Source organism: Macrobrachium rosenbergii, chromosome 21 (genome assembly GCF_040412425.1).
Source record: "Macrobrachium rosenbergii isolate ZJJX-2024 chromosome 21, ASM4041242v1, whole genome shotgun sequence".
NCBI classification, from domain to species: domain Eukaryota; kingdom Metazoa; phylum Arthropoda; class Malacostraca; order Decapoda; family Palaemonidae; genus Macrobrachium; species Macrobrachium rosenbergii.
Genome location: NC_089761.1, coordinates 31240292 through 31253143, shown reverse-complemented (window position 1 = coordinate 31253143; position 12852 = coordinate 31240292). Strand labels below are relative to the sequence as shown.

General features: G+C 34.9%; 1 protein-coding gene across 1 annotated transcript in view; it reads right to left on the bottom strand.

The window, feature by feature from the left end:
• Positions 1-11018, bottom strand: part of LOC136849855 (uncharacterized) — a 26258-nt gene extending 15240 nt beyond the window's left edge. The window contains exon 1 of the mRNA XM_067123337.1: positions 10924-11018. The gene's annotated coding sequence lies outside the window, so the exon portion shown is untranslated. The remainder of the gene's footprint in view (positions 1-10923) is intronic.
• Between the last annotated feature and the right edge of the window lie 1834 nt (positions 11019-12852).

The window sequence follows — 12852 nt, the reverse complement described above, 5'->3', positions numbered from 1 at the left end:
TCGAACTTTGCTTAATTTTTTTTAAGGAAATTTCACATTAGTGACGCGGCCTTAGTATTGAGAGTAAGAGCTATACGTAATTTGGAAAATTAATTCAAAGTTATTTATTAATGCAAGCTTAAAATAACTTAATATTGAAAAAGGATTTATGTTTTTCACTCAAGCTGAAAATAATTCAATATTATTAAAGGTAATTTTATGTTTTTCAGTCAATACTGCAAGCTACTTATAACTAAATATCATTTAAAGAATAAATTTATGTTTTTTCAGTCATTAATAGAAGCTAAAAATAATTAAATATCATAAAAAAATAAATTAATGTTTCTCAATGTTGACGTTGTATAATAAAAAAATAAGTAAAAATGCGCCGAAGTGTCTTCGGCGCAGTCGAGTTTTCTGTACATTGTATAATCAAGGCCACCGAAATTAGATCTATCTTTCGGCCACCGAAAATAGATCTATCTAATGCTGTATGACCCGCGGCCCATGAAACTTTAACCACGGCCCGGTGGTGGCCTGGCCTATATCGTTGCCAGACGCACGATTATGGCTAAATTTATAACCTTAGATAAAATCAGAACTACTGAGGCTAGAGGGCTGCAATTTGGTATGTTTGATGATTGGAGAGTGGATGATGAACATACCAATTTGCAGCCCTCTAGCCTCAGTAGTTTTTAAGATCTGAGGGTGGACAGGAATTGTGCGGACGGGCACAATAGTTTTCTTTCTAGAAAACTAAAAAAGTAACTGAGATTTGGATAAATGTTTGAAATCTTATGACCTAACAGTCTCTATGCGCAATGGAAATAAACGCTACATTTAGACAGGGAATTGCAGGATATGATAAAGAAAGGGAAGGGTTGGGAGTTGGGAAAGGTTTCTGTGGGGTTAGGTAGTGGGTTGGGGGGTTGGAGTAGGGGTTATAAGGTGCATCGGTGTTTAGTTTAAAAAATAAAAATCGTCTATCTTCAGAGATAGGATTTCACCCAAATCTGACAGCTTCCAATACATCATCTTTCGTCTGCAAGTTTCTTGCGTCCGAAAGAGAAAAGCTTTCGGGCTGCCCCTGTCTGCTGTTGTCTGTTGCGGCGGTAAAAACGCCTGCTTCTTCTTCTTCTTCTTCGGTCGTGTCTGTGTGAATTCATCGCCGTTGTTAAAGTCTGCGTCTGGTTTTGCCTGTATACGCTAAAAAAAAAAGCTTGCCTAATTAGGCATTGCCTGTAGAAATTGCCTTTCCCAATTGGGAGTAGAGATCCTCTCTCTCTCTCTCTCTCTCTCTCCCTCTCTCTCTCTCTCTCTCTCTCTCTCTCTCTCTCTCTCTCTCTCTCTCTTTCATAAGATCTACCGTCATTATAGAAATACGCCCTAATTTTTCTTTCATGACCCGTCACCTATCATAATGAACAACGGGATTCTTACAACCACAATGCTAATTAGGCCGCCGACAAAGAATATTTAAGAGGGGGGGGGCGGGGGGGAACAATCGGTCTCGTGGTGAGGTCGCCGCCTTCATCCGTATGCTCTTAATGAAATCAAAATAAAGAATTAAGATGATTTTGCGTGGGGAGAGTTAGAAAAAACGTCGACGGGGAGAGAGAGAGAGAGAGAGAGAGAGAGAGAGAGAGAGAGAGAGAGAGAGAGAGAGAGAGACAGAGAGAGAAAGAGATCAAAATAAAGAATTAAGATGACTTTCCGTGGGAAGAGTTAAAAAAAAGTCGAAGGAGAGAGAGAGAGAGAGAGAGAGAGAGAGAGAGAGAGAGAGAGAGAGAGAGAGAGAGAGAGAGAGAGAGAGAGAGAGTTAATGAGATCAAAATAAAGAATTAAGATGATTTTGCGTGGGGAAAGTTGAAAAAAAAAAAGTCGAGAGGGAGAGAGAGAGAGAGAGAGAGAGAGAGAGAGAGTTAATGAAATCAAAATAAGGAATTGAGATGATTTTGCGTGGGGAAAGGTAAAAAAAAAAAGTCGAAGGAGAGAGAGAGAGAGAGAGAAGAGAGAGAGAGAGAGAGAGAGAGAGAGAGAGAGAGAGAGTTAATGAAATCAAAAAAAGAATTAAGATGATTTTGCGTGGGGAAAGTTGAAAAAAAGGTCGACGGAGAGAGAGAGAGAGTGTTAAAGAGATCAAAATAAAGAATTAAGATGACTTTGCGCAGGAAGACTTAAAAAAAAGTCGAAGGAGAGAGAGAGAGAGAGAGAGAGAGAGAGAGAGTTAATGAAATCAAAATAAAGAATTAACATGACTTTGCGCTGGGGAGGATAAAAAAAGTCAAAGGATAGAGAGAGAGAGAGCGTTAATGAGATCAAAATAAAGAATTAAGATGACGTTGCGTGGGGAGAGTTAAAAAAAAGAGAGAGAGAGAGAGAAGAGAGAGAGAGAGAGAGAGAGAGAGAGAGAGAGAGTTAATGAAACCAAAATAAAGAATTAAGATGACTTTGTGTAGGGAGAGTTAAAAAAAGTCGAAGAGAGAGAGAGAGAGAGAGAGAGAGAGAGAGAGAGAGAGAGAGAGAGAGAGAGAGGGAAGGGAGGGAGGGAGAGAGGAAGGGGGAGGAGTTGTGAATAGAAGAGGAAGAAGAGGTGGAGGTTTGGAAAAACCAAATGGTCTTGACAATTTGACAGAAGGTGTGAACAGGTAAAAAAAAAAAAAAGCTGATAGCAGGTGTGAACAGGTAAAAAAAAAGGGGGGGCTGACAGAACAAAGGTGCCATTTGAGGGCGTACGTGATGATTGATAATTCTGCATGGAAATAAAGTAATATGTGCTTTCGACATAAGCCTTATTTTAGATCTCATTAGACGTCTTTTGTATAACCCTGCGGGGGGTTCACTGACCTTACTAAGGCAATATCGAGCAATTAAAAAAAAATGAAATACAAAGACGCGTCAGGACATCGGTGCTGGGGAAGGCACTGAAAAAGAATTATGTCAAAGAGTGATCTGTGCTTCAATCCATCCAGAGTTCTAAAGAAAAAAAAAAGTTTAAAAAAATTTTTCCTGAGATCAGACTAATGAACTTAATTAGTTAGAAGGTGGGGGGGATTTTGGACGACGATGAAGAATGACTGAAAGGATAAGACATTCAAGAATGTCGCGCCGGGATCACGCCTTTGTCAACTGATGAGTTAGTGGAATATGCTATCTTTGTATAGATATTATGTCTGTCATGGTTTCTATACAGTAAAAGAGAGGAACATCTATATGCATATGTATACTGTATATATATGTATATATATATATGTATGTATATATATTTATATTATATATATATAGTTATATATATATTATATATATATATATGTATATATATATATATATATATATATATATATATATATATATATATATATATATATGCATCACATTGAACTGTGCTCCCAGTGCTGTACAAGAAATTTCTGCGTTCCATCACAGAAGCTTCATCTAGGAAGATTTATCCCATGCTGGCTGTCCCGTCCAAAAACTGTAAGTGGATCCAACATTCACTGATGCTAGCTTCTGCATCACCGAGAAATTAACGATATTGAACCTAAACTCGAATTTCTTCTTTAGGTGTCTACGCCAGGTAATATTCAGTCGATCAAGTAATCAGTCGCGCAGTTAACCCAGAGAATAGAAGTCCTCGTTATTGCACAGATTTTAGTGTTAATCATTTATTTTAATTTTTTTCTGTTGTCCTAGTTCTTTGATTATTGGTTTAATCATGTTTGCATATTATTGAGATGTGATAATTGCACTGACAATTTCTACTAGGGAACAGAAATTCTCGTAGGCTGTAAAATGAAAAAAAATATCGGGAAGACGTAAGTTTTGGAAATCTCTTCTTGCGTCTGTTATCCCAGATTCTTGTGGGAGAAGCCCTACTCTCCCTTTACTCCGGGTCTTGGCTAGAGAGAGGCAATGGATTAGCTAGCCGTTCCACAGGGCTCTGCATTAAAAAAAATTATAATCCAATCTTGAAACGCTAAGATAAAATGAAACTCTGAGCTTAGAACGCATAGTGCAAGTTTCAATGATTAAATTAAAGTATAGAATTATCATTAGTATTTTCTTTTTTAAGATCAAGGAAAAAAATTATTTATTTAAATTGTCGAAGATAATTATCATCATTAATATTATTTTAATTCACAAAAAATATATATGTTTTTTAACTTTCCAAAATAGGAGTGAAATGACCTGTTTTGCAGTTTTTCGTTGTAACCTAAATTTCGTCTATTTGAATAACTGGAACATTCAAGATGAATAAAAATAGATTCAGGCAGTCCCTCTCTCTCTCTCTCTCTCTCTAAAAAAAAAAAAAAAGAAGCTTAAATTGAGGGAACAGTATCAAAAGAACAGCTGAGAACTTCTTTCCCCTTCCTTGAGGAACATTACTAATTAAAGTGACGAACACAATTGCAGACGTGAAGCCACATCCGAAAATAGCGAGCGTCGACCATCGCCGCTTATTTTGCTTTGCGCTCGACGCGCCAGATCGTTCATTTTGGTTTATTTCTGTCAAATCATACTTTTGTTTTATTTTAAATTTTCGTGTCATATTTTCTTCCTGGGATCTCGTTTTCCTAGAAGCCTGTGATTTGTTTGTTGCAATTCCCTAAAGCAATTCTCCTTGTATTCTATAATTTACTTACATTTTTATCTACGCATTTATTAATTTGTTGATTCATTTTTTCTTTTCTAATAACGAATCTCTTCATTCTGTATATCCCGTTACATTCAGTAACTTATTTCAAAAGAACGCCATAACATTCTTTGGAAGCTTGAATTTCAAGTCAGTGGACCCTGTGGCAGGCTTGTCCAAAACGAATAGCGTTCATCTTCTGAATAATAATAATAATAATAATAATAATAATAATAATAATAATAATAATAATAATAATAATAATAATGAGGATGCCTGTATTTTGCGAATGTATCTTCTACAGGATCTTTTAAGTTTTCCTAACGAGACCACGAAGAAATCTACGGATTTTTTAATGAGTATTTCAATAAAAACACTTCCCGCATTACACACTCTCCTTCTCAACGATATGAATATCGGCCAGTTGTTGACCAACATCGCTGAGCCTGAAAAGCGAATTATAAGGAAAATAGAAAAGTTCCTGTATAAGATAAATTCGCAAAATACAGCCATCCTTTTCTGTAAGACCTGTTTGAAAGAGGGTCTGCTTCCTTCAAATAATAATAATAATAATAATAATAATAATAATAATAATAATAATAATGAAAGAATCCGTTCGCTGCGTTGTTCACGCTACCTAATGGCAAGACGAATAATAATGTCAGTGTTGTTTACGTGGACGGTACACGTTTATCCAAGCGAAATGGTTTACTGTGCTCTTAAAGGTTATTATTATTATTATTATTATTATTATTATTATTATTATTATTATTACATTATTATTATTATTATTGGCCGATTATGACTGCTGTGAGCCAATGAAAAATAGGGTCGGTTTTCATTGGCTCCTAAAAATCGACCCTATTTTTCATTGGCTCCCAGCAGTCATAATCAGCCAATCAGAGGCCAGCTCTGAACACTAAACCGATATTATTATTATTATTATTATTATTATTATTATTATTATTATTATTATTATTATTATTATTATTATCGAAGCAGTAGTTTAACAAACGTAACGACTAACGCGAAACCACGTTAGGAAAGTTGAACAGCTAAGCAAGTGGTGCAAACCACACGGGCGGATGAAAGCTGAATTATAGCATCACCTACAGTGAGCCTCACAAGAAACCCTGTATGCAGCACTCAAGTCTGCTCAGTCGGACCAGTAGTTATTTAGTAAAATCGTATTTATACGTCTTTGTTCCTCTACTTTCGTGGGTCCACTAAAGATTCGTCCAACGGCGCCTCGTAAATAAAACTGAAACTGTGGTGGACGGTCTTGAGAAAGCTTTTTTTTATGTCCAAAGCAAGCTTTCTATAACCTGATACGCAACCTCTTCTAGTTTTGCAAGCGGGACAAACGACTCCATTGGAACGTCTGTTCCTGTAGCAAGATCTAGCAACCGAGCTGCGTTCAGTGACCGCTGTTGATGAGGTTTACGCCTGAAGGAATCACCAGGTACTGAGACGCTTCCCTGGGCAATTTCTGCCTACAAGAATCCCCCCCAACCCCCCGGATGGGCTAAAAGCAGCGGCAATACAAGAAATGAAGTGATATTCAAGCAATGTTGAATTTCCATACGCGGCGGAGGTATCTAAACTGTGAGATTATTTCTCATACCGCGTAGATTAGAAGTTTCACTCCTTCAGAGCAAACGGCTGTTTGATTTATGAGTTTCACTCCGTTAGCGCAAACGGCTGTTTGATTTATGAGTTTTACTCCGAGAGCGCAAATGATTACTGCGTCAGTGTGTTGGTACATAAGAGCGCAAACTTCTCACCTAGATTTCGATGGAACGCACTAAGGTGTAGATAAACTCTTCTTACCGGGATTAAGAGAACGAGAATTATAATCGACAATATCAACAGCGAAGATTAGAAGGACGCTGTGCCCTCAAAAAGCCAACTGTCATCGACGCAAGACCCTTTGACGTAAACGTCAAGATCACAAAACTTCGAGAAATCTTTGAAAACTGAAGAAGAAGAAGAAGTGTTTTGGTGAGGAAATTTCTTGGTTACTGTGTGCTTGGGATATCTCTTTTTACCTGGAGAGTATTATTATTATTATTATTATTATTATTATTATTATTATTATTATTATTATTATTATATTATTATTATTATTTCAGTAGACGAAACCTATTCACATGGAACAAGCACACCAAAGGGGCCACTGGCTTGAAATTCTTTAAGCTTCCAAAGAATGTTGGTTTCAACCTCCCACCGCGGCAGACCCCCCTCAACACTGCAACAGTAACTGATCAAGATACAGAGCCAGTGATTTTTCATCGCCCTGGGGGTGACGCGAACCCGCGGCATCTGAGTGGATGCTGTTAAATACTTTACTGTAGTGTTTTTAAATTGATAAAAACGTCCTTTAGCTCAATTGAACTAAATCCCTTAGGAGGATAGGAATGTAAACCTGCGCTTAAGCTGGTTAATCTCTGATATATGCCTCAGAGCAGTATCTTTCTCGTCTAGTTAATAATATCTCAAAACACGTTGGAGATTATAACTTGTGCCTCAGGTCATTCAGTGTTTTTCATGAAATAAATTATTATTATTATTATTATTATTATTATTATTATTATTATTATTATTATTATTATTATTATTATTTTTTGGTCTATCACAGTCATCCTATTCGACTGAGTGGTTTTATAGTGTGGGGTCCCGGGTTGCATCCTGCCTCCTTAGGAGTCCATCACTTTTCTCACGATGTGCGTTGTTTCTAGTAGCACACTCACTCTTCTGCATGAGTCCTGGAGTTACTTCGACATCTAGTCTTTCCCGATTCCTTTACAGGGATCTTGGGATCGTGCCTAGTGTTCCTATCATTATGGGTACAATTTCCACTGGCGTATTCCATATCCTTCTTATTTCGATTTTCAGGTCTTGATACTTATCAATTTTTTCTCGTTCTTTCTCATCTACTCTGGTGTCCCATGGTATTGCCACATCAATGAGTGATACTTTCTTCTTAATTTTGTTATTATTATTATTATTAGAACTCTGAAAATAATTTAAGTGTATATGTTACCCCTTTTATTTTAACTAATCCACCTGTGGTAATATTCACATCACAATGAAATAATTTAATGGTGAATAACTTCTTTCCATTTTTCAAGACCTGTTCAAAATCCAGTGGCCATTAATAATGCTACGTCTAATGAATAAGATCAAGTGGATAATGAAAAATCATTATTTTTTACGTAAGTAAATAATAAAAGGTGAATGACGCCAAGATTAACATTATTTTTCTGTAGAAAAACGTATCAACTCCATCAGCGACGAAAGTTCAGCTTGAGAATTTAAATATGAGGTGAATGTCAGGTACAGCGATAACTGAGTAATGCGAAGTTAAAATCACCTAATTAAAACGTTTATTAACCGATTTATCTTTGTCGTTTACTTATTTATCAAATAGATTACTCACACTAATTAGCGGTCATTTACCTGAAGTATTTAACATCGGCGAACGCGACGATAGTTTAAAACGTTTTTATGTAGGAAATTATTAATTTTTTTTCTCTGAATGGAGAAATAAAGAATTGAAAAATATTAAGATAAAAAAGATGGTATAAACAGCATAAAAAGTTCCACAATAAAATTTTCCGAAAATCTACCGAAAATATATATTATAAAATAACATTTGCCAAGTAATAATTTAAAAAAATACAAAGATTTTATATATATATGTATAACCTATTTTTCGTTTCACCGATATAGAACACCCACCCACGCACCTACTATAAAAACTTCCACAACAAAATTTTCCGCAAATCTTCCGAAAATAAATTTGCCAAGTAATAATTAACTGCAGGTAGACACCCCAAGACAATTTTATTTTATTTATTTATTTGTTTTTGTTTTGCTGTTATTCTCAAACTGAAAAACTAATTTGACTCTTCCGCATGGATCTTAAAATTCATTTTTTTTTTTTTGGCAGACGTCACCATTCACTATATTCATGGACTTTTTTCCTTTAAACTTCGTCTTACTTAACCCATTGTTTTCAGCCCTCACTATAAATCATTGCCGCCGTCACCAGACCGCTGAGGGTTGTTGAAAGTTTCCCGATTATCGTTATCTATTTTAACTTCACCACTGCTATTCTAAATTACATTCATTAATATTGTCTTGATAAGTTCGTATAACATGCATCATTATTTGATAAACGAATAAGAATACCCACTGTAAATTTGTGGAATAAAGGTATTATTATTATTATTATTATTATTATTATTATTATTATTATTATTATTATTATTAATTACGGGTAATTTATAGATAGAATCCTACCAATCATCACTACAGTATTTCAACAGTGATGAAAACAGGAAGAGAAATATGAGCATAAGGAAATATTAAGATAAAGAAGATAATATAAACAGCAGAAATAATAATTAGTAAATATATCATGTCCGATGGGGGATTGTGGAAATGCGTTTAAAAAATTGGTTATTGGGATTATATGAAATATGAAATTATTAAACTTTAAATATTAAATCCCAATGATGCAAATGCACAGAAATAAAAATCAAAGAAATATAGGATCGAGATAACACATAATATAACTGCTTAACTTTCAAGTCACTGGCCCCTGTGGTAGTGGGCTTGTTCCATATGAATAGGCTTCATCTCCTGAATAATAATAATAATAATAATAATAATAATAATAATAATAATAATAATAATAATAATAATAATAATAATAATAATAATAATAATAATAATAATAATAATAATATTTCTCTCTAATTTCCTCAATATAAGCCGCTTTACAAGAATGCCCGCCAGGTTTACATATGGGGATGACTAAATAAATTATTGATAGATTTATATAATTTATCAGTCCCGTCGATAATACGCTCTATCAGCACACGAAGCAGGATAATAACTAATGATAGAGCTGAAGGCCTTACGGAAAATCTCTCTAATATATATATATATATATATATATATATATATATATATATATATATATATATATATATATATATATATATACACGTAAGGATGTTCAGAATTGTCGGTTTGGCGTGCTGTTTAATATGTACTAGAGCGTATGTTCAGTTGCGCGCGTGCGTAAAGATAGCAAGCATTTAGTAAGGTAATGTATATTAACAGAACGGCTGAAATATAGAAACAATTCCAAGTTAACATGGAATCTACACGCTACACGAGAGAGAGAGAGAGAGATAATCTCTATCAGCAGACAGACATATCCTAATTTGTTGAGTCTAATTTTTAACTTTTATTGGCACGTTTTATTTATCAAAAAATGGATGAAAAGTTACGCGTCAAATAGGAGATAGGAAGGGGTATGATGGAGGCAGGGAGCGAATGAGGAGGGAAACGGGGAAGAGAGAGAGAGAGAGAGAGAGAGAGAGAGAGAGAGAGAGAGAGAGAGAGAGAGAGAGAGAGAGTTGGAAGGGTATGGTTGGGGGGGACCCGGACCTAGCGTCTCAGAGGCAGAGTTATTCCATCACCTGTAAAAGAAATTCTCATCAAAATGCTAATGACGATAAAGTTATTCCCCATTGAGGATTAGAATGGGAAGGTCACGCACGGGTGGAAGAATTATAAGAAGACGACGAAGAAGCGGTTGTATCTGATAAGAGTTGCATGAAGGAAAAATTGACGTATTTAATGGCAATTCCGTCCCGAAATTTGAGTGGAGATTCGTACCGAGATTGAAAGACCGTTAAAACAGTGTGAATCACAAATGACGGAATACGTTTTCTATGCGATCTGATTGTCTCCGTCGGTAACGAGAACAATTGCCGTGTTACGAGAATTTTCTCATACTTTGAGCTTTTCAGTTCAATATCATTCGTTCGCGAAAATGAAATACTTTTTTTTTTTACACAGCACATACGCATAGAAATTTTTTTTGGCACCGATTTAAAAATGTGCGGCCACGGCTCTAGACCTAATGTCGTTTTTCGGGAGAGATTTCAACACTTCGGGAGTAACACTTTGAGCTAGAGATATGAAGTCCCAGAGACGATAATATTTGCTATGTTGAATGGGTGACCAAAATAAAACCGCTCTTATACTGACGGGGTAAAATACTCATTTATATAAGTCTAAAATCTGACTGGATTACTTAGTTATAACTAAAAACTTATAGAATGATGACATAGGTCTAAGCGCGACTCGCGAGCAATCTGAACCAAAGATGCGTCTAGGGGCAAAAAGCGGCCAGTCACAATGTAAGTTAACGTCGACGCTGTCGGGGAATACCTGAAGAAGGGGTAGAAGGAGGAGGAGGAAGTCTCCTCCAGTCTTCCTTCTTTCCTCACCTTAGGAGGGGATGTGATGTATTGAGGTGTTGGCGGTAAAAAGAGTGGGAGAGAGAGAAGCTCTTGCTACTGGTCCTGTGATGGCGAGGTGGGTAGTGGCTGAGTGACTACTCCTCTTCCGACTTTATATACGCATTCTCTCTCTCTCTCTCTCTCTCTCTTCTATGATGATTCTGCCTTTCGATTTCTTTGCAAAGCCACGCCTACACGCTCAATTCACCCGCCCACATTTGACCTGTATCATACAAACATCTAATCTTATTCCGTCGTTGCTCTCTCTCTCTCTCTCTGTCTCTCTCTCTCTCTCTCTCTCTGAGTGAGCCACGTAAAACTGATGTTATTTTAGAATGCTGTGATGGCCACTTGACTAATTTAAATAGAGGAACTCTGTTGTTACAATATTCATGGCTTAATTTCAATAAATCAAGGACGATAATGACGCCAATAAGAGAAATTCAACAAAAGAAATTTCTCATAAATATAAACTAATATTTGTCAAAAAAATTTTTTTTAGTGTCTTAATATGGTGAACATTTTGCTTTGTAATGGGAATTCATTATCCGCATCATCAAACAAATGAACCAATGCACTAAAATATGTATATATTTTTTTATCAGTGTTAGAGACAATAATTACTTACGCAGTTATATTTATCAAATACCCTTCACGTTTATATATAGAGGATATATATATATATATATATATATATATATATATATATATATATATATATATATATATATATATATATATATTTAATTATTTGCATGTATATATATATATATATATAATTATGTGTATATATATGTACATATATAGATATAGAGATATTTATATATATATCTATATATATATATATATATATATATATATATATATATATATATATATATATATATATATATATTTATATATAGAGTCGAAGGCGGTGTAGGTGGAGGTCGGAACTGCGACGCCAGTATATTTCTAATCAATCAGTCAATGGTGAGTTAACGTTAAAAGCGCCGCAGGTCAGTGTCTGTCTTTGTTACCTCAGAAATAATATTGGAATAGACAGACGAGTTTAAATTTTTCGTGGATCGTGACATTTTTTAAATTGTTATTTTGAGTTCTTGAATTATCAAATTTTAAAAAGACATAATGATTATCTTTAGAATTATGAGAATATGAATTTTTAGAGCCATCTTTCTGTTCATAGATTCAAATTGATGAATAGACCCAGGGCTGTCTAGTTACCTAGGTAGGCCTAGGTCTAGTCATCAATTTTGAATCTACGAACTGAAAGATGGCTGAAAGAATTCATTTCTCATAATTCTAAAGATATTCACTATATTTTTTGTTTAAGAACTCAAAATAGAAATAAAAAAGATAAAATAAAAAAAATAAGCACCCAATATTATCCAGATTTATACCCAGTTTAGAAATAAAGAGAAAGTCGCCTCTGACTGATTTGAAAAATACTTCTTCCAGTCTGAAACATTTGTGTTTAGTTTCTAGAAAACATAGTTTCGGTTGGGACGTAATTTTTGATAAAGTTTTCATTATGGATAAAGCAAGGTAGAGTTTTACACTTTTTTTTTACAATTTGTTTTTCAAATCTTTTCACTCCCTCTAGATTTTTACACTGTTTTTTTTTTTTTTGTTTGTTTTACAATTTGTTTTTCAAATCTTTTCACTACCTCTAAAAAGTACAAAATTCTGTCCGTTCATAAGGACAGTAAGTCCACCACATTCTTAAGAACAGTATTTAAGAAATAAGAGTCTGTAAAAACTCTCTCTCTCTCTCTCTCTCTCTCTCTCTCTCTCTCTCTCTCTCTCTCTCTCTCCATGAACACCCTTCTTATATGTCTTTAGTATTTTAACCAACTCATCACTTCGGTTCTGTCTACCTAATTATTCCCATTACAATCATCATTTTAAAAAAGTAAT